This window comes from Arachis ipaensis, chromosome B7 (assembly GCF_059453495.1).
Source record: "Arachis ipaensis isolate K30076 ecotype BB chromosome B7, ASM5945349v1, whole genome shotgun sequence".
NCBI lineage: Eukaryota > Viridiplantae > Streptophyta > Magnoliopsida > Fabales > Fabaceae > Arachis > Arachis ipaensis.
Window position 1 is genome coordinate 126,321,463 of NC_142442.1, and position 22,672 is coordinate 126,344,134.

Sequence of the window (22,672 nt, forward strand, 5' to 3'; positions counted from 1 at the left end):
CCACCCTTCTTTCCCAAGGGTGTTAACATTTTCCTTTTTGTGATTCTATTTTGTGTATGACAGGGAGATGAGGAGTTGACATCTCGTACGACTCTGAACCAGAAAGAACATTCTTAAGACTGAGAAGAGAAGCAGTGGCCAGAGGAAAAAGAGTGGTTGGTGAAGAAGAAGAAGAAGATCCAACTCAAACCATGGAAGGAGAAGCACACAACCATCATGAAGAAGCTGTTGGCAACCATGCTCCTCAGGAGAGGAGGGTGCTAGGTTCCTATATAAACCCCAACCGTGGGAATTATGGGAGTAGCATCCTGAGGCCCAACATAAATGCCAACAATTTTGAGCTCAAGCCACAACTCATAACTCTTGTTCAGAATAACTGTTCATTTGGAGGAAGTGCTCAAGAGGACCCTAGTCAATATCTGACTACATTTCTGAGGATTTGTGACACGGTAAAATCCAATAGTGTTCATCCGGACACTTACAAACTACTCATGTTCCCCTTCTCTCTTAGGGATAAGGCATCAAAGTGGTTGGAGTTATTTCCTAAAGAAAGCCTCACCACCTGGAAAGATGTTGTTAACAAGTTCTTAGCAAGGTTCTACCCTCCACAAAGGATCAATAGACTAAGAGCTGAGGTCCAGACTTTTAGACAACAAGATGGGGAAACTCTCTATGAGGTCTGGGAGAGATACAAAGACTTGACAAGGAGGTGCCCCCAGATATGTTTAATGAGTGGGTGCAACTATACATCTTCTATGAGGGGCTGTCATATGACTCTAAAAAAGCTCTAAACCACTCCTCAGGAGGCTCACTCAACAAGAAGAAAACAGTCAAAGAATCAAGTCTCTGAAAGGACTCATATGTTTAATAGAAACTGTTGCCAGCAACGAGTATTTCTATGCCTTTGAAAGGACTCATAAGAAGGGAGTAATAGAGCTCAATTCCATGGATGCTCTATTAGCTCAAATAAGATGTTCACAGCTCAACTGGCAGCCCTGACCAAGCAAATGGAGAAGAATCAAGTCTCAGCTGTCCAAGCTCAAGCATCTCCACAAGAGGAAGAATGCCCAGAAGTTGAAGAAGAATGGGAACAAGCCAACTATGTGAACAATTCTTCTAGACCACCATATGACCCCAATGCCAAGACATACAACCCAGGTTGGAGGAACCACCCAAATTTTAGGTGGGAAAACCAGCAAAACCATAATCAAGACCATAAACCATACCAGTCCAGCCAACATAACAACCACAATTCTAACCATCAACCAAGCAACAATAGACCCCACCACAACTCACAAAATGCACCCTACCATTCCAACCAACAACCATACAAAAGCCAACCCTAAGATGTATCACCCCCAACCATGCAACCCTATGATATCAACAGCAACTTTGCAAGATTGGAAGCTACCATAGCACAACTAAATGGGACCATTACCATTGTTGCAGATAGACAAGTAGAAGATGCACTACAACAAATACAGGCTTTAGCAACCCTAAATTTTGCAACGCCTTAAAACCGTTCTTTAAGATAGTTTTAGACAACGATTTTTTGTAGTGTTACTGTTGAATTCAATTTTTCATGATTTTATAGCAACAAATTAAAACCGTTCTCTTTGACTATTTTAAAGAACGGTTTTATAACCGTTACTATGATTTATTTTTAAGCAACGGTTTTTTATTGTTGTTTAAATAACAGTACAAAAGAAACGCATAAAAACCGTTGCCAAAATGCTACACTTTAAAACCGTTCTATTAGATGGCTTTAGACAACGGTTTTTACAGTGTTGTTGATGAAGTTTAATTTTTCATTATATTATAGCAACAAAATAAAACCATTCTCTTTGACTATTTTAAAGAACGGTTTTATAACCATTACAACAATTGTTTATCAAACAATAATTTTCTAATATTATTTAAATAATTATACAAATTAAAAGATACATATAAAATTAATTATAAATAATCATACAAATTAAAACAATTTTGTCTATAAATACTAAATTTATAAAATACTCAAAAACTATTGTTATAAATATATAACACATATTATTTTTAAAAAAAATAAAATTAAAATACATTTATAATAAATATTATATATTTTTGTTATAAATATATAATGTAACATCTCGCGCTTTTGAAAATCTAAATATGAATAAATTGTGATTTTATCTTATTAAGTTTAAACTTTATAATTTTAGAAATTATTCTATTAGAAAATAATTAAAGAGATTTAGAGATAAATTCATTTTGAATTAATTAATATTCTTAAGAAATTTAATTATAATGGAATATTTTGTATAATTTTAGTAATTGAAAAATAAGAAAGAATTGCACAATTTATTTTAAGTAACTTTTATTATGAAAAAGTTATGACTTATTATTAATTTGAACTCCTTATTTTATAAACTAATCTATTAAGAATAATTAAATTAGTTTTATTAATATTTGGAGTTAAGTTAATTAATATTTTTGTGTCATTTTTATTAATTGGTTATTTCATATAATTTGAAATTAAAGTTCACGCGATGGAAAATGATAAAAATTTATATTATTTAATTTAAATAATTAATATTTTTAAGTTTAAAATTATATTTTATAAAATGTGATTAGTACAATTATTTTATAATTTAAATTAAAAATAATTATTTTAACTCATTGATATATTGATGAATAAAATTTTATACATTTTAAAAATAATCTTTACAATATTAAATTTAAATTCTAATTTATTATTTTATCTCAAATATTTAAAAAAAATTATCATATTATTGATATATATTTTACCATAATTTTAAAATTACCAAATAAAACTCTAATTTCACAAAATTCTTAAATTTGTTACCTAAATCCTAAGCACACGTACAGAAAAGGAAACAGAAGGAAAGGGGGGAAAAAAGAGAAAGGGGAATCGGGGAAGAAGAAGGAAGGGAAGGAGAGGGAGACGAGCGCGCCGTCGCGCCCTGTCCGCCTGTCGCCGCCGTTCCGTTGAGCCGCCGCCATCGTCGCGCGAACCGGAGGGTGTGGAGACGGAGAAGAGTGCGCGCGAGGGAGGAGAAGTAGCCATCATCGTCGAGGACTCCATCACCGCCACTGAAGATCCTGACTGTCGAGCTCGTCTTCGCCGTCGCACCTCCCATCACTGCCGCCACGGAGGAGCTCGAAGAGAGAAAAAGGGTTCGCGCAGAGAGAGAAACACGATGAGGGAGGAGGAGGTTGCCTCTGTTGCTGCCAAGCCATCGCTGACGGGGTTGGGTTCGCCGTCGCCGTTGAGCTGTGTGCCGCCGTTGGCGTCTGGATCGCCACTCTGTTTCTGCTACAACTCGCCACTGTCCTGGTGAGCTTTACCCTATAAGTTACTTCCACTCTGATTTTAATGTTGATTTGGTATAATGCTGTTCTGATGTTGATTTGGTAACTGGTTATTTGGAATTGCTGTAGTGATTTTATTTTGATTTTAAGATTGATTTAGCATGTAACTGGTTCTCTGGTAATGCTGCTCTGATTTTGTTTTGATTCCAATTGCCCTCTTACTCAATTTCACCAAACTGGACATACACTTACCTTGAAGCAGCTTGGTCTGATCATTGGCAAAGGTCAGTTATTCATTATTATTAGTAGCTTGACATTGTGGTTTAGTTCTTTTACTTTCATATTCATTGCATAGAAAATCTTAGTTAGTACCATGTATTCTTAAAGTCTATGGATCCCAACTTTACATGCTAATCCAAAAGAATTCTCCCTTTTGTGAAAGGTTTTCATCATTGTAGATATGGCTACAAGGATGTGAGTGATCTTGAAAATGTGGTTGCCAACTATGCAAAAGCAAATATACCCATTGAAGTTATGTGGACAGATATTGATTCAATGGATGCATATAAGGATTTCACACTTGATCCTATAAATTTCCCATTGGATAAGATGAGAAATTTTGTTGACACCCTTTATCAAAATGGCCAGAAATATGTTCCCATCTTAGATCTTGGTACCTAATTCCAACACCAAGCAACCTCTTTTAACCAATCCACAAACATATTACAGCAATTATTGATTTGAAGCTAATTTTTCAAACAGGTATCAGTGGAAATGCTGTTGTGATTTTATTTTGATTTTAAGATTGTTTTAGTATGTAACTGGTTCTCTGGCAATGCTGCTCTGATTTTGTTTTGATTCCAATTGCCCTCATACTCAATTTCACCAAACTGGACATACACTTACCTTGAAGCAGCTTGGTCTGATCATTGGCAAAGGTCAGTTATTCATTATTATTAGTAGCTTGACATTCTGGTTTAGTTCTTTTACTTTCGAGAGAGATCGGAGACAACTGATCTCATTGTGAAAATTTCTTTGCAGCCTTGGAATGCCTTTAGGCCTAATGGAGTGATCATTTTCTCTGACATCCTTACGCCTCTTCCTGCATTTGGGGTCGAATTCGACGTTGAAGACGTAAGGGGTCCTGTTATTCAGTCCCCAATACGCTTCGAGAAGGGGCTAAAGGCTCTGCATCCAATTGACCTGGAAAAGCTCAGTTTTGTTGGAGATTCACTCAAGATACTGCGCAAGGAGGTAAACCTAGTTGCATTACCGCTTCTATATATCATGGCTATCCTTCAAAGGAGCCGTTTTCCTTACTTATTGCTTTTTACTTAGGTTGGTGGTGATGCTGCCGTTTTAGGTTTCGTGGGAGCACCTTGGACAATAGCAACATATATAGTGGAAGGGGGTACAACACGCACCTATACAACCATTAAGAGTATGTGCCATACAACACCACATTTATTGCGGACTCTGCTCTCTCATTTGGCGCAAGCAATAGCAGATTATGTTATTTTCCAAGTGGAGTCTGGGGCTCACTGCATACAAATATTTGATTCATGGGGTGGACAACTACCACCTGATATGTGGGAACGCTGGTCAAAGCCTTATATCAAAGAGGTAATGTAGAAATAGTTCCCATTTATTTTCATCTTATTGAAATTGTATTCTAATTTTTCAAACTGTTCTATTTAGGATCCATGTCATAGCAAGCCTAAATGTATGTATTTCAACTTTTGCTTATTTGTTTAGTTGAATCTTTGAACTAGACAAACCATGTGTCGCTTTCAAAAGTTTGCAATGATTATAGGTTTTGTTTTATGTAAATTATTGTTTTGTTCCAAGCTCTGCAATGATTACAGGTTTTGTTTTATGTAAATTATTGTTTTGTTCCAAGCTCTCATGATTGTCATTTGGTTGGTAAATAATATGAGCTAAGAGCTTGTAATTTGTAAGCATCGAGTGGTAAATAAGCTCACTTCATCTTGGTCTTCTGAATTTCAGATCCAGTGCGACTGTCAAGGTTATTATTCACATATACCTTCCCTGGTATCTGGTTAACTATCTGCATAACTTTGTGGTTGTCTTTTTAATGCTTAGTATCCAGGTTTTCTAATTTGCCAAAAATATTTATACAGATAAAGATCAGATTTAAGATTCTTTCTTGTTCTTTATGTGAAGCAATTGCTATTGAAGCCAAGAGAGTCCACTCAAGCTGAGTTACCACACCAACTTTATTGAAGAAAAATGAAGAAATTGCCACCCTTAGGCTATAGTACTACGGTATTTTGAAAAATGATGATGATATAAGTAAAAGTAGTTATGGCCTAGATTAGTATTATGTTATTTTGCAATGATGATAGTGATTGTATGTGGATCTTACAACAACTTTTGTAAGTCAAATTTGATAATAAATGTTTAATTAGTTTTTTTTAGTAATTTGATTCAAATAATTTAGGTTATTTATTGACACTAAATTAAAAAAAAGTTGGAACTAATTTTATTCATGAGAAAACTCTTGTAAATAAAGAATTATATTACAAAAAACCGTTGTCAAAAGTCACAAAAGGCAATGGTGTTAAACCGTTGTCAAAGACAACTATAAAATGGCAATGGTATTAAAATCGTTGCCAAAAAACGACACTAATGGCAATGCTTTAAAACCGTTGGCTTAGTAAATAATAAAGCTACAACAGTTTAAAACCGTTGCCTATCCAGCAACGGTTCTAAACCATTCTTTAAAAATTGTTGTCAAAACCGTTGTCTATACTAGTAACTTTGGCAACGGTTTTGTTGTTACCATTGCCTTAGGTAAAAAACCGTTGCCTTTGAGTATTGGCAACGGCCGCATATACCACAGGTAAAAAACCGTTGCCAAAGCATTGCCTAAAGTTTTGTTAACGATTTTTCAATTTACGGCAACGGTTTTTGATCATTGCGAAAACCCTTATTTGTTGTAGTGATGACAAAAAGATAGATGCACTTCAAGATGAGGTCAGGTCCAACATAAGGAACCAAGGGGCAGCCATTTCAAAATTAGAAGCACAACTAGGGACCTTGTCTAAACAGATGCCAATGCCCACACACACTTTCCCCAGCGACACCATGGTCAACCCAAGAGGGGAGTGCAAAGCTATCACCTTAAGAAGCAGGAAGGTTGTGGAAGTAGCAGTCCCAAGTCAAGACAAACAAGAAAAGGAAGCTGCAACTGAATCTGAAATCAAGGAGGAAGAAGAGACTCATGTACCTACCCCACCAAATCAATTTCTAAAGCCTTATGTGCCAAAAGCACCATATCCATAAAGGCTGAGAAAAGATGGAAAGGACAGCCAATTCTCTAGGTTTTTAGAGATCTTCAAGAAGCTTTAAATCAACATCCCCTTTGCTGAAGCATTAGAGAAAATGCCACTCTATGCCAAGTTCTTAAAAGAGTTTATGACAAGGAAGAGGAATTGGGGAGAAAAAGAGACTGTAGTGCTCACTGAGGAATGTAGTGCCATAATACAAAAGAAGCTCCTCCAGAAATTGAAAGACCCTGGGAGCTTCTGAATCCCCTGTATCATTGGGGATATAAGCAGTTAAAAGGCACTATGTGATCTAGGAGCCAGCATCAACCTCATGTCCTTGTCCATGATGAAAAGAATGAGTATTGAAGAAGCAAAACCTAGAAGAATGGCTCTTCAATTAGCTGACTGAACTTTCAAATTTCCCCATGGTGTGGTGGAGGATTTGTTGGTAAAAGTGGGAGAGTTTATCTTCCCAGCTGATTTTGTTATGCTTGATATGGAAGAAGAAGCCAACACATCAATCATCCTAGGAAGGTCATTCCTAGCTACTGCTGGAGCCATAATTGATGTTCAAAAAGGAGAGCTAGTCTTAAGATTACATGAAGAGAAGACATTCTTCAATGTCTTCAAGGCAATGAGCTACCCCAAGGAATCCATTGGAGAATGCATGATGGTGGACACAATTGAAGATCTCGTTCAAGGAGTCCTAGAGGAAGAACAATGTGAAAAAATCAAAGAGCGAGATCAACAAGCCTCATGTGGTGAGCTACCACTAGAGACTATGGACGAATCAATCATGATGGACAAGACAAGAAAAATGGAAGTGGAGGCACCAAAGTTGGAGCTGAAAACTCTACCTCCAAGCTTGAAATATGATTACTTGGGTGACAACAACACATACCCAGTGATCATCAATTCAAGCTTGAATGAGGAACAAGAAGAGGAGCTAATCCAAGTGCTAAAACAATAAAAGGATGCTATAGGGTGGACACTTATAGATCTAAAGGGAATCAGTCCTTCAATATGCATGCACAAAATCCTACTTGTGGAAGGTGCAAAGCCCTCAAGACAGCAACAAAGAAGGCTAAACCAAACAATGAATGAAGTAGTCCAAAAGGAAGTGCTGAAGTTGTGGCAAGCAGGGGTGATCTACCCAATCTCAGACAGCCCTTGGGTAAGTCCGGTACAAGTAGTCCCAAAGAAGGGAGGAGTCACTATTGTACCAAATGAGAGGAATGAATTGATACCCATAAGGACAGTGACTGGCTGGCGTATGTACATTGATTATAGGAAGCTCAATGAGGCCACCAGAAAAGATCATTTCCCTTTACCTTTCATGGATTAGATGCTAGAAAGACTCGCAGGACATGAATATTACTGCTTCATGGACGGTTACTGATGAGAGATTTTATGCCGGTATAGAAATTATCAATAAATCCAATCGTGAGTATAGTCTAAACCGACATGCAATTCCACATCAAACAAAGAAATTGTGTCACTACAATCCAAATTCAATAACCGAGAGTATTAGTCCCGAGTCGTTCTCCTTAGAAATTTCCTTAGGATGCACATCACTGGTTAGGAAGTTGATGAGCGGATAATTTATACCCTTTTTGGCATTGTTTTTACATAGTTTTTAGTATGTTTTAGTTAATTTTTATTATATTTTCATTAGTTTTTATTCAAAAATCACATTTCTGGACTTTACAATGAGTTTGTGTATTTTTCTGTAATTTCAGGTATTTTCTGGCTGAAATTGAGAGACCTGAGCAAAAATCTGATTCAGAGGCTGAAAAAGGACTGTAGATGCTGTTGGATTCTGACCTCCCTGCACTCGAAGTGGATTTTCTGGAGTTAGAGAAGCCCAATTGGCGTGTTCTTAATTGCATTAGAAAGTAGACATCCTGGGCTTTCCAACAATATATAATAGTCCATAATATTCCTAAGATTTGATGGCCCAAACTGGCGTTCAAAGTCAGCCTAAAATATCTTGGTGTAAAACGCCCAAACTGGCACCAGAATTGGAGTTAAACGCCCAAACTAGCACCAAAGCTGGCGTTTAACTCCAGGAATAGCTTAAGCACGAAAAAGCTTCAATGCTCAGCCCAAACACACACCAAGTGGGCCCCGGAAGTGGATTTCTACACTATCTGCACTTAGTTACTCATTTTCTGTAAACCCTAGTTACTAGTTTATTATAAAAACTACTTTTAGAGATTTATTTTACATCTCTGGACGTTTAGTCCTTAGACCTTTGGCATGGAGGCTGACCTCACAGCCATGCCTAGACCTTTCACTTATGTATTTTCTACGGTGGAGTTTCTACACCCCATAGATTAAGGTGTGGAGCTCTGCTGTTCTTCATGAATTAATGCAATTACTACTATTTTTCTATTCAATTCAAGCCTACTTCTTCTCCAAGATATACTCTCGTACTTAATTCAGTTAAGTCAGAATGAAGGGGTGACCCGTGACAATCACCCAATCTTCATTACTCGCTTAGCCAAGATCGCGTGCCTGACAACCACAAAGCGGTCTACATGATGTTCAACGTAGTCATTAGACGACAGCTGGAGTATATTCTCTTGGGTTTCTAATCAAGGATTCACGTCTTCTCTCCTGACAACAAAGAAGCTGAATCTGAGATGAACCTTCATGGTATAGGCTAGAACTATTGGCAGCATTCCTGGGATCCGGAAAGTCTAAACCTTGTCTGTGGTATTCCGAGTAGGATCTAATTATTTATATTTTAATTATTAAAACCCATAACCATTTGAATTTGCTTGACTGAAATTTACAAGGTTGACCATAGCTTGCTTCAAGCCGATAATCTCCGTGGGATCGACCCTTACTCACGTAAGGTTTATTACTTGGATGACCCAGTACACTTGCTGGTTAGTTGTGCGGAGTTGTGAAAAAGAATTGAGATTATGATCGTGCGTACCAAGTTGTTGGCGCAGTTGAGATCACAATTTCGTGCACCAAGTTTTTGGCGCCGTTGCTGGGGATTGTTCGAGTTTGGACAACTGACGGTTCATCTTGTTGCTCAGATTAGGTAAGTTTATTTTATTTTTAAAGCTTTTTATTTTCGAAAAATTTTCAAAAAAATAAATTATTCTATGTCTTCAGAATTTTTAAGAATGAATTCTAGAGTTTCAGATGATGCCTTTATCATCACAAAAGCAAGTTGATTCACATCAATTTGGCTGTTGTCTGTAATGTCCTGCTGAAGCTTGGCTAGCCAAGTCTAATTTTTTTAGACTGAAGCTTTAGACTAACATTACATGATTCCTGGAATTCCTATTAAAAAATTTTGAACTTATTTATTTTCTCTTTTTCCAAATAATTTTCGAAAAATACCAAAAAAATTTTATAAAATCATAAAAAAAAATTTTTAGTTTGGTGTCTTGCATGTTTTTCTTTTCTTAAAAATTTTCAAAAATATGTTCTTAATGTTCATCATGATCTTCAAAATGTTCTTGGTGTTCATCTTAATATTCAAAGAGTTCTTGCATGCATTATTAGTTTTGATCTTAAATTTTTATGTTTTGCATCATTTTTATGTTTTTCTCTCTCCTCAATAAAAACTCAAAAGTAAAAAAAAAATATCTTTCCCTTATTTCACTCATAAATTTCAAAAATTTAAATTGATTTAGTCATAAAATTTTAAAATTTAATTGTTTCTTACTAGTCAAGTCAAATTTTCAATTTAAAATTTTTATCTTTTTCAAATCTTTTTCAAAAATTAAATCTTTTTCATTTTTTATCTTATTTTCGAAAACTTTTAAAATTTGATTTTCAAAATCTTTTTCTCACTTTTATTTCATAATTAATGTTAACAATTAATATTTAGATTCAAAAAATTTTCAAGTTGTTACTTGCCTATTAAGAAAAGTTCAATCTTTAAATTTTAAAATCATATCTTTTAGTTTCTTGTTAGTCAAGTAATCAACTTTAATTTCAAAAATCAAATCCTTTTAATTTCCTTTTAAAATCTTTTTCAAAATGAATTTCAATCATATCTTTTTCAAAATCAATTTCAAAATCTTTTCTAACTTCTTATCTTTTCAAAATTGATTTTCAAATCTTTTTCAATTAACTACTTGACTTTTTGTGTGTTTTACTGTTTCTTATCTTTTTCAAAACTACCTAACTAATTTCCTCTTTCCAATTTTCGAAAACTACTAACCCCTTTTTCAAAATACTTTTTAATTAACTAATTCTTTTAAATTTTAATTTTAATCTTATTTCTTCTCCTAAATTTCGAATACTAACCAATAATTAAAATAAAAACAAAAATATTTTCCTTTTATTTTAATTTAAAATTCGAACTCCCTCCCTCTCTCATCTCTTTCTATTTATTTATTTATTTACTAACACTTCTCTTCCTCTTAAAAATTCGAACCCTCTCTCGCTCTCTGTGTTCGAATTCTTCATCTTCTCTCTTCTTCATTCTACTCTTCTATTCTTCTACTCACATAAAGGAATCTCTGTACTGTGACATAGAAGATTCCTCTTCTTTTCTGTTCTCTTCTTTTTCATATGAGCAGGAGCAAGGATAAGAACATTCTTGTTGAAGCTGATCCGAAACCTGAAAGGACTCTAAGGAGGAAGCTAAAGCACAACACTCTGGAGAGAACCTGACAGAATTTTTCGAAAAAGAAGAAAAGATGGCCAAACCCAACAACAATGGTGAAAATGCAAAGAAGATGCTTGGTGACTTTATTGCACCCTCTTCTGACTTCTGTGGAAGGAGCATCTCAATTCCTACAATTGGAGCAAACAACTTTGAGCTTAAGCCTCAATTAGTTTCTCTGATGCAGTAGAATTGCAAGCTTTATGGACTTCCATTGGAAGATCCTCATCAGTTTTTAGCTGAATTCTTACAAATCTGTGACACTGTTAAGACCAATGGGGTTAATCCTGAGGTCTACAGACTTATGCTTTTCCCCTTTGCTGTAAGAGACAGAGCTAGGATATGGTTGGATTCACAACCTAAAGATAGCCTGAACTCTTGGGAAAAGTTGGTCAATGCTTTCTTGGCCAAATTCTTTCCACCTCAAAAATTGAGCAAGCTTAGAGTGGAAGTCCAAACCTTCAGACAGAAGGAAGGTGAATCCCTCTATGAAGCTTGGGAAAGATACAAGCAATTGATCAGAAGGTGCCCTTCTGGCATGCTTTCAGAATGGAGCATCATATGTATATTCTATGATGGTCTGTCTGAATTGTCCAAGATGTCATTGGACAACTCTGCTGGTGGATCTCTTCGTCTAAAGAAGACACCTGAAGAAGCCCAGGAACTCATTGAAATGGTTGCAAATAACCAGTTTATGTACACTTCTGAAAGGAATCCTGTGAATAATGGGACAACTCAGAAAAAAGGAGTTCTTGAGATTAATACTCTGAATGCCATATTGGCTCAGAACAAAATATTGACTCAGCAAGTCAATATGATTTCTCAGAGTCTGTCTGGAATGCAAGCTGCAACAGGCAGTACTAAGGAAGCTTCCTCTGAAGAAGAAGCCTATGACTCTGAGAATCCTGGAATGGAAAAAGTGAATTACATGGGAGATTCCTATGGAAACACTTACAATCCTTCATGGAGGAATCATCTAAATTTCTCATGGAAGGATCAACAGAAGCCTAATCAAGGCTTCAGTAACAATAATGGTGGGAGAGCACGGTTTGGCAATAACAAACCTTTTCCATCATCTTCTCAGCAACAGACAGAGAATTCTAAGAAGAGCCACTCTGACTTAGCAACTGTAGTCTCTGATCTATCTAAAACCACTCTCAGTTTCATGATTGAAACAAGGTCCTCCATTAGAAATTTGGAGGCACAAGTGGGTCAGCTGAGTAAAAGAGTTACTGAACTCCCTCCTAGTACTCTCCCAAGCAATACAAAAGAGAATCCAAAAAGAGAATGCAAGGCCATAAATATAACCAACATGGCCGAATGCGTGGAGGAGGGAAAGGCAGTGATTTCCACTGAGGAAGACCTCAATGGACGTCCACTGGCCTCCAAAGAGTTCCCTAATGAGGAACCACAGGAATCTGAGGCTAATATAGAGACCATAGAGATTCCACTGAACTTACTGTTGCCATTTATGAGCTCTGATGAGTATTCTTCCTCTGAAGAGGATGAAGATATTATTGAAGAGTAAGCTGCTCAATATCTAGGAGCAATCATGAAGCTGAATACCAAGCTATTTGGTAATGAGACTTGGGAGGATGAACCTCTATTGCTCATCAATGAACTGAATGATCTGGTTCAACTAAAATTACCTCAGAAGAAATAGGATCCTGGAAAATTCTTAATCCCTTGTACCATAGGCACCATGCCTTTAAAAAAGCTCTGTGTGACCTTGGTTCAAGTATAAACCTCATGCCCCTCTCCATAATGGAGAAACTAGGAATCTTTGAGGTGTAAGCTACTAAAATCTCACTAGAGATGTGGTGCACGAAATTGTGATGTCCAGGCTCAAATAATCCCTGGCAACGTGAGCAACTTGGTACGCGTAATCGTGATTACACATTCTTAATTTGTCACAACTTCGATACAACTAACCAGCAAGTGCACTGGGTCGTCCAAGTAATACCTTACGTGAGTAAGGGTCGAATCCCACGGAGATTGTTGGTATGAAGCAAGCTATGGTCACCTTGTAAATCTCAGTCAGGCGGATATAAAATAGTAATGGTGTTTTTGAATATTAATTAATAAAAGTAAAGATAGAAATACTTATGTAAATCATTGGTGAGGATTTCAGATAAGCGTATGGAGATGCATTCGTCCCTCTGAACCTCTGCTTTCCTGCTATCTTCATCCAATCAGTCTTACTCCTTTCCATGGCTAGCTTTATGCAAGGGCATCACCGTTGTCAGTGGCTACATCCCCTCCTCTCAGTGAAAAATATGCTCACATGCTCTGTCACAGCACGGCTAATCATCTGTCGGTTCTCGATCATGCTGGAATAGGATTCACCCTCCTTTTGCGTCTGTCACTAACGCCCAGCAATCGCGAGTTTGAAGCTCGTCACAGTCATTCAATCATTGAATCCTACTCGGAATACCACAGACAAGGTTTAGACTTTCCAGATTCTCTTGAATACCGCCATCATTCTAGCTTAGCCACGAAGATTCTGGTTAGGAGATCTAAGAGATACTCATTCAAGCTTTATTTCATGTAGAACGGAAGTGGTTGTCAGGCACGTGTTCATAGGGGAGAATGGTGATGAGCGTCACACATAATCATCACCTTCATCACGTTCTTAGGTGCGAATGGATATCTTAGAAGTGAAATAAGATGAATTGAATAGAAAACAGTAGTACTTTGCATTAATCTTTGAGGAACAGCAGAGCTCCACACCTTAATCTATGGAGTGTAGAAACTCTACTGTACGAAAATACATAAGTGAAGGTCCAGGCATGGCCGAGATGGCCAGCCCCCTAAAACATGATCAATAGTCTCCTAAGATGAACAATGGATTAAAACTGAGACCAAAGATTTTTAATACAATAGTAAAAGGTCCTATTTATAATAAACTAGTCACTAGGGTTTACATGAGTAAGTAGTTGATGCATAAATTCACTTCCGGGGCCCACTTGGTGTGTGCTTGGGCTGGGCTTTAAGTGTACACGTGCAGAGGCCATTTGTGGAGTTGAACGCCAGGTTTTGATCCATTTCTAGCGTTCAACTCTGGTTTTGGATCCTTTTCTGGCGCTGGACGCCAGAATTGGGCAGAGAGCTAGCGTTGAACGCCAGTTTGCGTCATCTATTATTGGCCAAAGTATGGACTATTATATATTTCTGGAAAGCCCTGGATGTCTACTTTCCAACGCAATTAGAAGCGCACCATTTTGAGTTCCGTAGCTCCAGAAAATCCATTTTGAGTGCAGGGAGGTCAGAATCCAACAACATCAGCAGTCCTTCTTCAACCTCTGAATCTGATTTTTGCTCAAGTCCCTCAATTTCAGCCAGAAAATACCTGAAATCACAGAAAAACACACAAACTCATAGTAAAGTCCAGAAATGTGAATTTAACATAAAAACTAATGAAAACATCCCTAAAAGTAACTAGATCCTACTAAAAACACACTAAAAACAATGCCAAAAAGCGTATAAATTATCCGCTCATCACAACACCAAACTTAAATTGTTGCTTGTCCCCAAGCAACTAAAAATCAAATAGGATAAAAAGAAGAGAATATACTATAAATTCCAAACTATCAATGAAACATAGCTGCAATCATATGAGCGGGACTTATAGCTTTTTGCCTCTTGAATAGTTTTGGCATCTCACTTTATCCATTGAGGTTCAGACAGATTGGCATCTATAGGAACTCAGAGTTCAGATAGTGTTGTTGATTCTCCTTGTTCAGTATGATGATTCTTGAACACAGCTTCTTTATGAGTCTTGGCCGTGGCCCTAAGCACTTTGTTTTCCAGTATTACCACCGGATACATAAATGCCACAGACACATAACTGGGTGAACCTTTTCAGATTGTGACTCAGCTTTGCTAAAGTCCCCAATTAGAGGTGTCCAGGGTTCTTAAGCACACTATTTTTTTTGCTTTGGATCTTGACTTTAACCGCTCAGTCTCAAGTTTTCACTTGACACCTACACGCCACAAGCACATGGTTAGGGACAGCTTGGTTTAGCCGCTTAGGCCAGGATTTTATTCCTTTAGGCCCTCCTATCCACTGATGCTCAAAGCCTTAGGATCCTTTTTAATTGCCCTTGCCTTTTGGTTTTAAGGGTTATTGGCTTTTTGCTCTTGCCTCTTGGTTTTAAGAGCTTTTGGCTTTTTCTGCTTGCTTTTTTTTCTTTTTCTTTCTATTTTTTTTCGCCTATATTATTTTTTTTTCTGCAAGCTTTGTTCTTTGCTGCTTTTTCTTGCTTCAAGAATCATTTTTATGATTTTTCAGATTATCAAATAACATGTCTCCTAGTCATCATTCTTTCAAGAGCCAACATATTTAACATTCTTAAACAACAACTTCAAAAGACATATGTACTTTTCAAGCATTCATTCAGAAAACAAGGAGCATTGTCACCACATCAATATAATTAAGCTAAGTTCAAGGATAAATTCAAAACTCATGTACTTCTTGTTCTTTTGAATTAAAATAGTTTTTTATTTTAAGAGAGGTGATGGATTCATAGGACATTCATAACTTTAAGACAAAGTTACTAACTACTAATGATCATGTAATAAAAACACAAACATAGATAAGCACATAACATATAAAAACGAAAAACAGAAGAAATAAAAACAAGGAATGAATCCACCTTAGTGATGGTGGCGTTTCCTTCTTGAGGAACCAATGATGTCCTTGAGCTCTTCTATGTCTCTTCCTTGTCTTTGTTGCTCCTCCCTCATTGCTTTTTGATCTTCTCTTATTTCATGAAGCATGATGGAGTGCTCTTGATGTTTCACCCTCAGTTGTCCCATATTGGAACTCAATTCTCCTAGGGAGGTGTTGATTTGCTCCCAATAGTTTTGTGGAGGAAAGTGCATTTGAGACATCTCCGGAATCTCATGGTGATGAGCTTCATACGCCTCTTGAGCTCCATGAATGGGCTCTCTTGCTTGCTCTATCTTTTTCTTAGTGATGGGCTTGTCCTCTTTGATGAGGATATCTCCCTCTATGTCAATCCCAGCCGAATTGCATAGGTGGCAAATGAGGTGAGGAAAGGCTAACCTTGCCATAGTGGAGGACTTGTCAGCCACCTTGTAGAGTTCTTGAGGTATAATCTCATGAACTTCCACCTCTTCTCCAATCATGATGCTATGGATCATGATGGCCCGGTCTATAGTAACTTCAAACCGGTTGCTAGTGGGAATGATTGAGCATTGAATGAACTCCAACCATCCTCTAGCTATAGGCTTGAGGTCCAATCTTCTTAGTTGAACCGGCTTACCTTTGGAGTCAATCTTCCATTGAGCTCCTTCCACACATATGTCCATAAGGACTTGGTCCAACCTTTGATTAAAGTTGACCCTTCTTGTGTAGGGGCGTTCATCTCCTTGCATCATAGGCAAGTTAAACGCCAACCTCACATTTTCCGGACTAAAATCCAAGTATTTCCCCCGAACCATTGTAACATAGTTCTTTGGATCCGGGTTCTTACTTTGATCATGGTTCTTTGTGATCCATGCATTGGCATAGAACTCTTGAACCATTAGGATGCCGACTTGTTGGATGGGGTTTGTTAGAACTTCCCAACCTCTTCTTTGAATTTCATGTCGGATCTCCGGATACTCATTTCTTTTGAGTTTGAAAGGGACCTCGGGGATCACCTTCTTCTTGGCCACAACATCATAGAAGTGGTCTTGATGGGCTTTAGAGATGAACCTTTCCATCTCCCATGACTCGGATGTGGAAGTTTTTGTCTTTCTTTTCCCCTTTCTAGAGGATTCTCCGGTCTTAGGTGCCATCAATGGTAATGGAAAAACAAAAAGCTTATGCTTTTACCACACCAAACTTAGAATATTGCTCGTCCTCGAGCAAGAGAAGAAGAATAGAAGAAGAAGAAGAAGAAATGGAGGAGAGGGAGGATGGAAAGTGTTTCGGCCAGGAAGGGTGTAGAGGGGTGTGTTGTGTGAATTTGATGAAGAATGGAGGGCTTTATATAGGGAAGGGAGGGGGGGAAAGGTTTCGGCCATATGGGTAGGTTTGGGTGGAAAATTGGTTTTGAATTTTGAAGGTAGGTGGAGTTTATGAGGTAGGTTTATGGGGAAGAGTGGATGGATGTGAGTGGTGAAGAGGTGATGGGGAAGAGAGATTGAGGTGATTGGTGAAGGGTTTTTGGGGAAGAGTGTTTATGGGGTTGTGTGAAAGAGGGGTGAGAAGAAGTGAGTGGAGGTAGGTGGGGATCCTGTGGGGTTCACAGATCCTGAGTAGATCCTGTGGGGTCCACAGATCCTGAGTGGATCCTATGGGGTCCACAGATCCTGAGGTGTTCAAGGATTTACATCCCTGCACCCATTAGGCATGTAAAAATGCCTTTGCACTCAACTCTGGGCGTTCAGCGCCAGGTTGGTGGCCATTTTGGGCGTTCAACGCCCATTTGTGTGCCATTTCTGGCATTGAACGCCAGAACCATGCCTGTTCTGGCGTTCAGCGCCCAGAAGCTGCCCATTTTGGGCGTTCAGCGCCAGAATCATGCTCTGTTCTGGCGCTGAACGCCACACAGATGCTCCTCCAGGGTGTGATTTTTCTTCTGCTGTTTTTGATTCCGTTTTCAATTTTTATATTTATTTTGTGACTCCACATGATCATGAACCTACAAAGACATATAACTAAGGAAAATATAGTTAGATAAATAAAAATTGGGTTGCCTCCCAACAAGCGCTTCTTTAATGTCAATAGCTTGACAGTGGGCTCTCATGGAGCCTCACAGACGTTCAGAGCTTTGTTGAAACTCTCCAATACCAAACTTAGAGTTTGGATATGGGAGTTCAACACCAAACTTAGAGTTTGGTTGTGGCCTCCCAACACCAAACTTAGAGTTTGACTGTGGGGGCTCTGGTTGACTCTGCTTTGAGAGAAGCTTTTTATGCTTCCTCTCCATGGAAGCAGAGAGAGATCCTTGAGTTGTAAACACAAGGTTGTCCTTATTCATTTGAAGGATCAATTCTCCTCTGTCCACATCAATCACAGCTCTTGCTGTGGCTAGGAAAGGTCTTCCTAGGATGATGGATTCATCCTCTTCCTTTCCAGTATCCAGGACTATGAAATCAGTAGGTATGTAAAAGCCCTCAACCTTTATTAATACATCTTCTACTTGTCCATAAGCCTGTTTTCTTGAGCTATCTGCCATCTCTAGTGAGATTTTAGTAGCTTGCACTCCATAGATTCCCAGTTTCTCTATTACAGAGAGGGGCATGAGGTTTATTCCTGAACCAAGGTCACACAGAGCCTTAAAGATCATGGTGCCTATGGTGCAGGATATTATGAACTTTCCAGGATCCTGTCTCTTCTGAGGCAATGTCAGTTGATCCAGATCACTTAGTTCATTGATGAACAAGGGAGGTTCAACTTCCCAAGTATCAATGCCAAATAATTTGGCATTTAGCTTCATGATTGCACCAAGAAACTTGGCAGTTTGCTCTTCAGTAACATCCTCATTCTCTTCAGAAGAGGAATACTCATCAGAGCTCATGAAGGGCATAAAGAGGTTCAATAGAATCTCTATGTTCTCTAGATGAGCCTCAGAGTCCTTTGGTTGCTCAGAGGGAAGCTCCTTATTGATCACTGGACGTCCCAGGAGGCCTTCCTCCTTGGGATTCACGTCCTCTCCTTCCCTTACAGGTTTGGCCATAGTGCTTATGTCAATGGCCTTGCACTCTCCTTTTGGATTCTCTTCTGTATTGCTTGGGAGAGTACGGGGAGGGATTTCAGTGATCCTTTTACTCAGCTGGCCCACTTGTACTTCCAAATTTCTAATGGAAGACTTTGTTTCATTCATGAAACTTACAGTGGCCTTGGACAGATCAGAGACTAAGTTTGCTAAATTAGAAGTATTTTGTTCAGAGTTCTCTGTCTGTTGCTGAGTTGATGATGGGAAAGGCTTGCTATTACTAAACCTATTTCTTCCACCATTATTAAAGCCTTGTTGAGGCTTTTGATCCTTCCATGAGAAATTTGGATGATTTCTCCATGTTGAGTTATAGGTGTTTCCATAAGGTTCACCTAAGTAATTTACCTCTGCTATTGTAGGGTTCTCAGGATCATAGGCTTCTTCTTCAGAAGATGCCTCTTGAGTACTGTTGGATGCAGCTTGCATTCCATTCAGACTCTGAGAGATCATATTGACTTGCTGAGTCAATATTTTGTTCTGAGCCAATATGGCATTTAGAGTATCAATTTCAAGAACTCCCTTCTTCATAGGCGTCCCATTACTCACAGGATTCCTTTCAGAAGTGTACATGAACTGGTTATTAGCAACCATGTCGATGAGTTCTTGAGCTTCTGCAGGCGTTTTCTTTAGGTGAATGGATCTACCTGCAGAAGTGTCCAGTGACATTTTTGATAGCTCAGATAAACCATCATAGAATATATCCAGGATGGTCCATTCTGAAAGCATGTCAGAAGGACACTTTTTGGTCAACTGTTTGTATCTTTCCAAAGCTTCATAGAGGGATTCACCTTCTTTCTATCTGAAGGTTTGAACATCAGCTCTAAGCTTGCTCAGCTTTTGAGGAGGAAAGTACTTGGCTAAGAAAGCCGTGACCAGCTTATCCCAAGAGTTCAGGCTGTCTTTGGGTTGAGAATCCAACCATAATCTAGCTCTGTCTCTTACAGCAAAAGGGAAAAGCATGAGCCTGTAGACTTCAGGATCTACTCCATTAGTCTTAACAGTATCACATATCTGCAAGAATTCAGTTAAGAACTGAAAAGGATCTTCAGATGGAAGTCCATGAAACTTGCAGTTCTGCTGCATAAGAGAAACTAATTGAGGTTTCAGCTCAAAGTTGTTTGCTCCAATGGCAGGAATGGAGATGCTTCTTCCATGTAAATTGGAATTAGGTGCAGTAAAGTCACCAAGCATCTTCCTTACATTATTATTATTTTCGGCTGCCATCTCCTCTTCCTGTTCGAAAATTTCTGAAAGGTTATCTCTGGATTGTTGTATTTTAGCTTCTCTTAGTTTTCTTTTCAGAGTCCTTTCAGGTTCTGGATCTGCTTCCACAAAAATGTTCTTGTCCTTGCTCCTGCTCATATGACAAAGAAGAGGGCACAGAAAAAAAATAATAATAATAGAAATCCTTTATACCACAGTATAGGGATTCCTTTGTGAGTGAAAGAAAAGAGGGAGATAAAGAATGTAATGAAATGGAAGAAACACAACTGTGAGGAGGGTAGAAATGTGAGATGAGATGTTATTAGATGAATAAATAAATAGAATGAGATGAGAGAGGGAAAGATATTTTTTTTTTATTTTTGAATTTTTAATGATGAGAGAGAAAAACACTAAAAATGTTCAATGCATGGAGATTTTAGATCAAAACAATGAATGCATGCAAGAATGCTATGAATGTCAAGATGAACACTAAGAACACTATGAATGTCAAGATGAACATCAAAGACACAATTTTGAAAAATCTTTAATGCAAGGAAAATATGCAAGACAACAAACTTAGAATTCTTTAATGCTTAGACACTAAGAATTCAAGAATGCATATGAAAAACACTAAACAATACAAAACAAAAAATCATCAAGATCAAACAAGAAGACTTACCAAGAACAACTTGAAGATCATGAAGAACACTATGAATGCATGAAATTTTCGAAAAATGCAAGATGCATATGCAATTGACACCAAACTTATAACATGACTCAAGACTCAAACAAGAAACATGAAAATATTTTTGAATTTTTATGATTTTCTAAATTTTTTTGTATTTTTCGAAAATTAATGTAAAAAAGAAAAATAAGGATTCCAAAATTTTTAATATGAATTCCAGGAATCTTGCATTCTTAGTCTAAAGCTTCAGTCCAGGAATTAGACATGGCTCACTAGCCAGCCAAGCTTTCAATGAAAGCTCCAGTCCAAAACACTAGACATGGCCAATGGCCAGCCAAGCTTTAGCATGTAACACGAGAGTATATTGCTCTTGATAACAAATTGCAAGCCTCAGTCCAAATAAATTTAGACATGGCTTTACAGCCAACCAGACTTCAACATGCTTCATGAAACACTAGAATTCATTCTTAAAAATTCTGAAGAAAAATATATTTTTTTTTGAAAACATTTTTATTTTTTTCGAAAACAGTTGAAAAATTTTTGAAATATTTTTGAAAAATTTTTGAAAAGAAAACGAAAAGAAAGTTACCCAATCTGAGCAACAAGATGAACCGTCAGTTGTCCAAACTCGAACAATCCCCGGCAACGGCGCCAAAAACTTGGTGCACGAAATTGTGATGTCCAGGCTCAAACAATCCCTGGCAACGTGAGCAACTTGGTACATGTAATCGTGATTACACATTCTTAATTTGTCACAACTTCGATACAACTAACCAGCAAGTGCACTGGGTCGTCCAAGTAATACCTTACGTGAGTAAGGGTCGAATCCCACGGAGATTGTTGGTATGAAGCAAGCTATGGTCACCTTGTAAATCTCAGTCAGGCGGATATAAAATAGTAATGGTATTTTTGAATATTAATTAATAAAAGTAAAGATAGAAATACTTATGTAAATCATTGGTGAGGATTTCAGATAAGCGTATGGAGATGCATTCGTCCCTCTGAACCTCTGCTTTCCTGCTATCTTCATCCAATCAGTCTTACTCCTTTCCATGGCTGGCTTTATGCAAGGGCATCACCGTTGTCAGTGGCTACATCCCCTCCTCTCAGTGAAACATATGCTCACATGCTCTGTCACAGCACGGCTAATCATCTGTCGGTTCTCGATCATGCTGGAATAGGATTCACCCTCCTTTTGCGTCTGTCACTAACGCCCAGCAATCGCGAGTTTGAAGCTCGTCACAGTCATTCAATCATTGAATCCTACTCGGAATAGCACAGACAAGGTTTAGACTTTCCAGATTCTCTTGAATACCGCCATCATTCTAGCTTAGCCACGAAGATTCTGGTTAGGAGATCTAAGAGATACTCATTCAAGCTTTATTTCATGTAGAACGGAAGTGGTTGTCAGGCACGTGTTCATAGGGGAGAATGGTGATGAGCGTCACACATAATCATCACCTTCATCACGTTCTTAGGTGCGAATGGATATCTTAGAAGCAAAATAAGATGAATTGAATAGAAAACAGTAGTACTTTGCATTAATCTTTGAGGAACAGCAGAGCTCCACACCTTAATCTATGGAGTGTAGAAACTCTACCGTATGAAAATACATAAGTGAAGGTCCAGGCATGGCCGAGATGGCCAGCCCCCTAAAACGTGATCAATAGTCTCCTAAGATGAACAATGGATTAAAACTGAGACCAAAGATTTTTAATACAATAGTAAAAGGTCCTATTTATAATAAACTAGTCACTAGGGTTTACATGAGTAAGTAGTTGATACATAAATTCACTTTCGGGGCCCACTTGGTGTG

At 37.8% G+C, this 22,672-nt stretch overlaps 2 non-coding genes across 2 annotated transcripts; both read right to left on the reverse strand.

Annotated features, from left to right (window-relative positions):
* Window positions 1-620: 620 nt before the first annotated feature.
* LOC148554049 (small nucleolar RNA R71) lies at window positions 621-727 on the reverse strand. The gene has a single exon (XR_015893865.1). It is a non-coding gene; the product is annotated as a small nucleolar RNA R71 (small nucleolar RNA).
* Window positions 728-11,674: 10,947 nt separating this feature from the next.
* Window positions 11,675-11,778, reverse strand: LOC148554050 (small nucleolar RNA R71). Its single transcript, XR_015892911.1, has one exon. It is a non-coding gene; the product is annotated as a small nucleolar RNA R71 (small nucleolar RNA).
* Window positions 11,779-22,672: the final 10,894 nt, after the last annotated feature.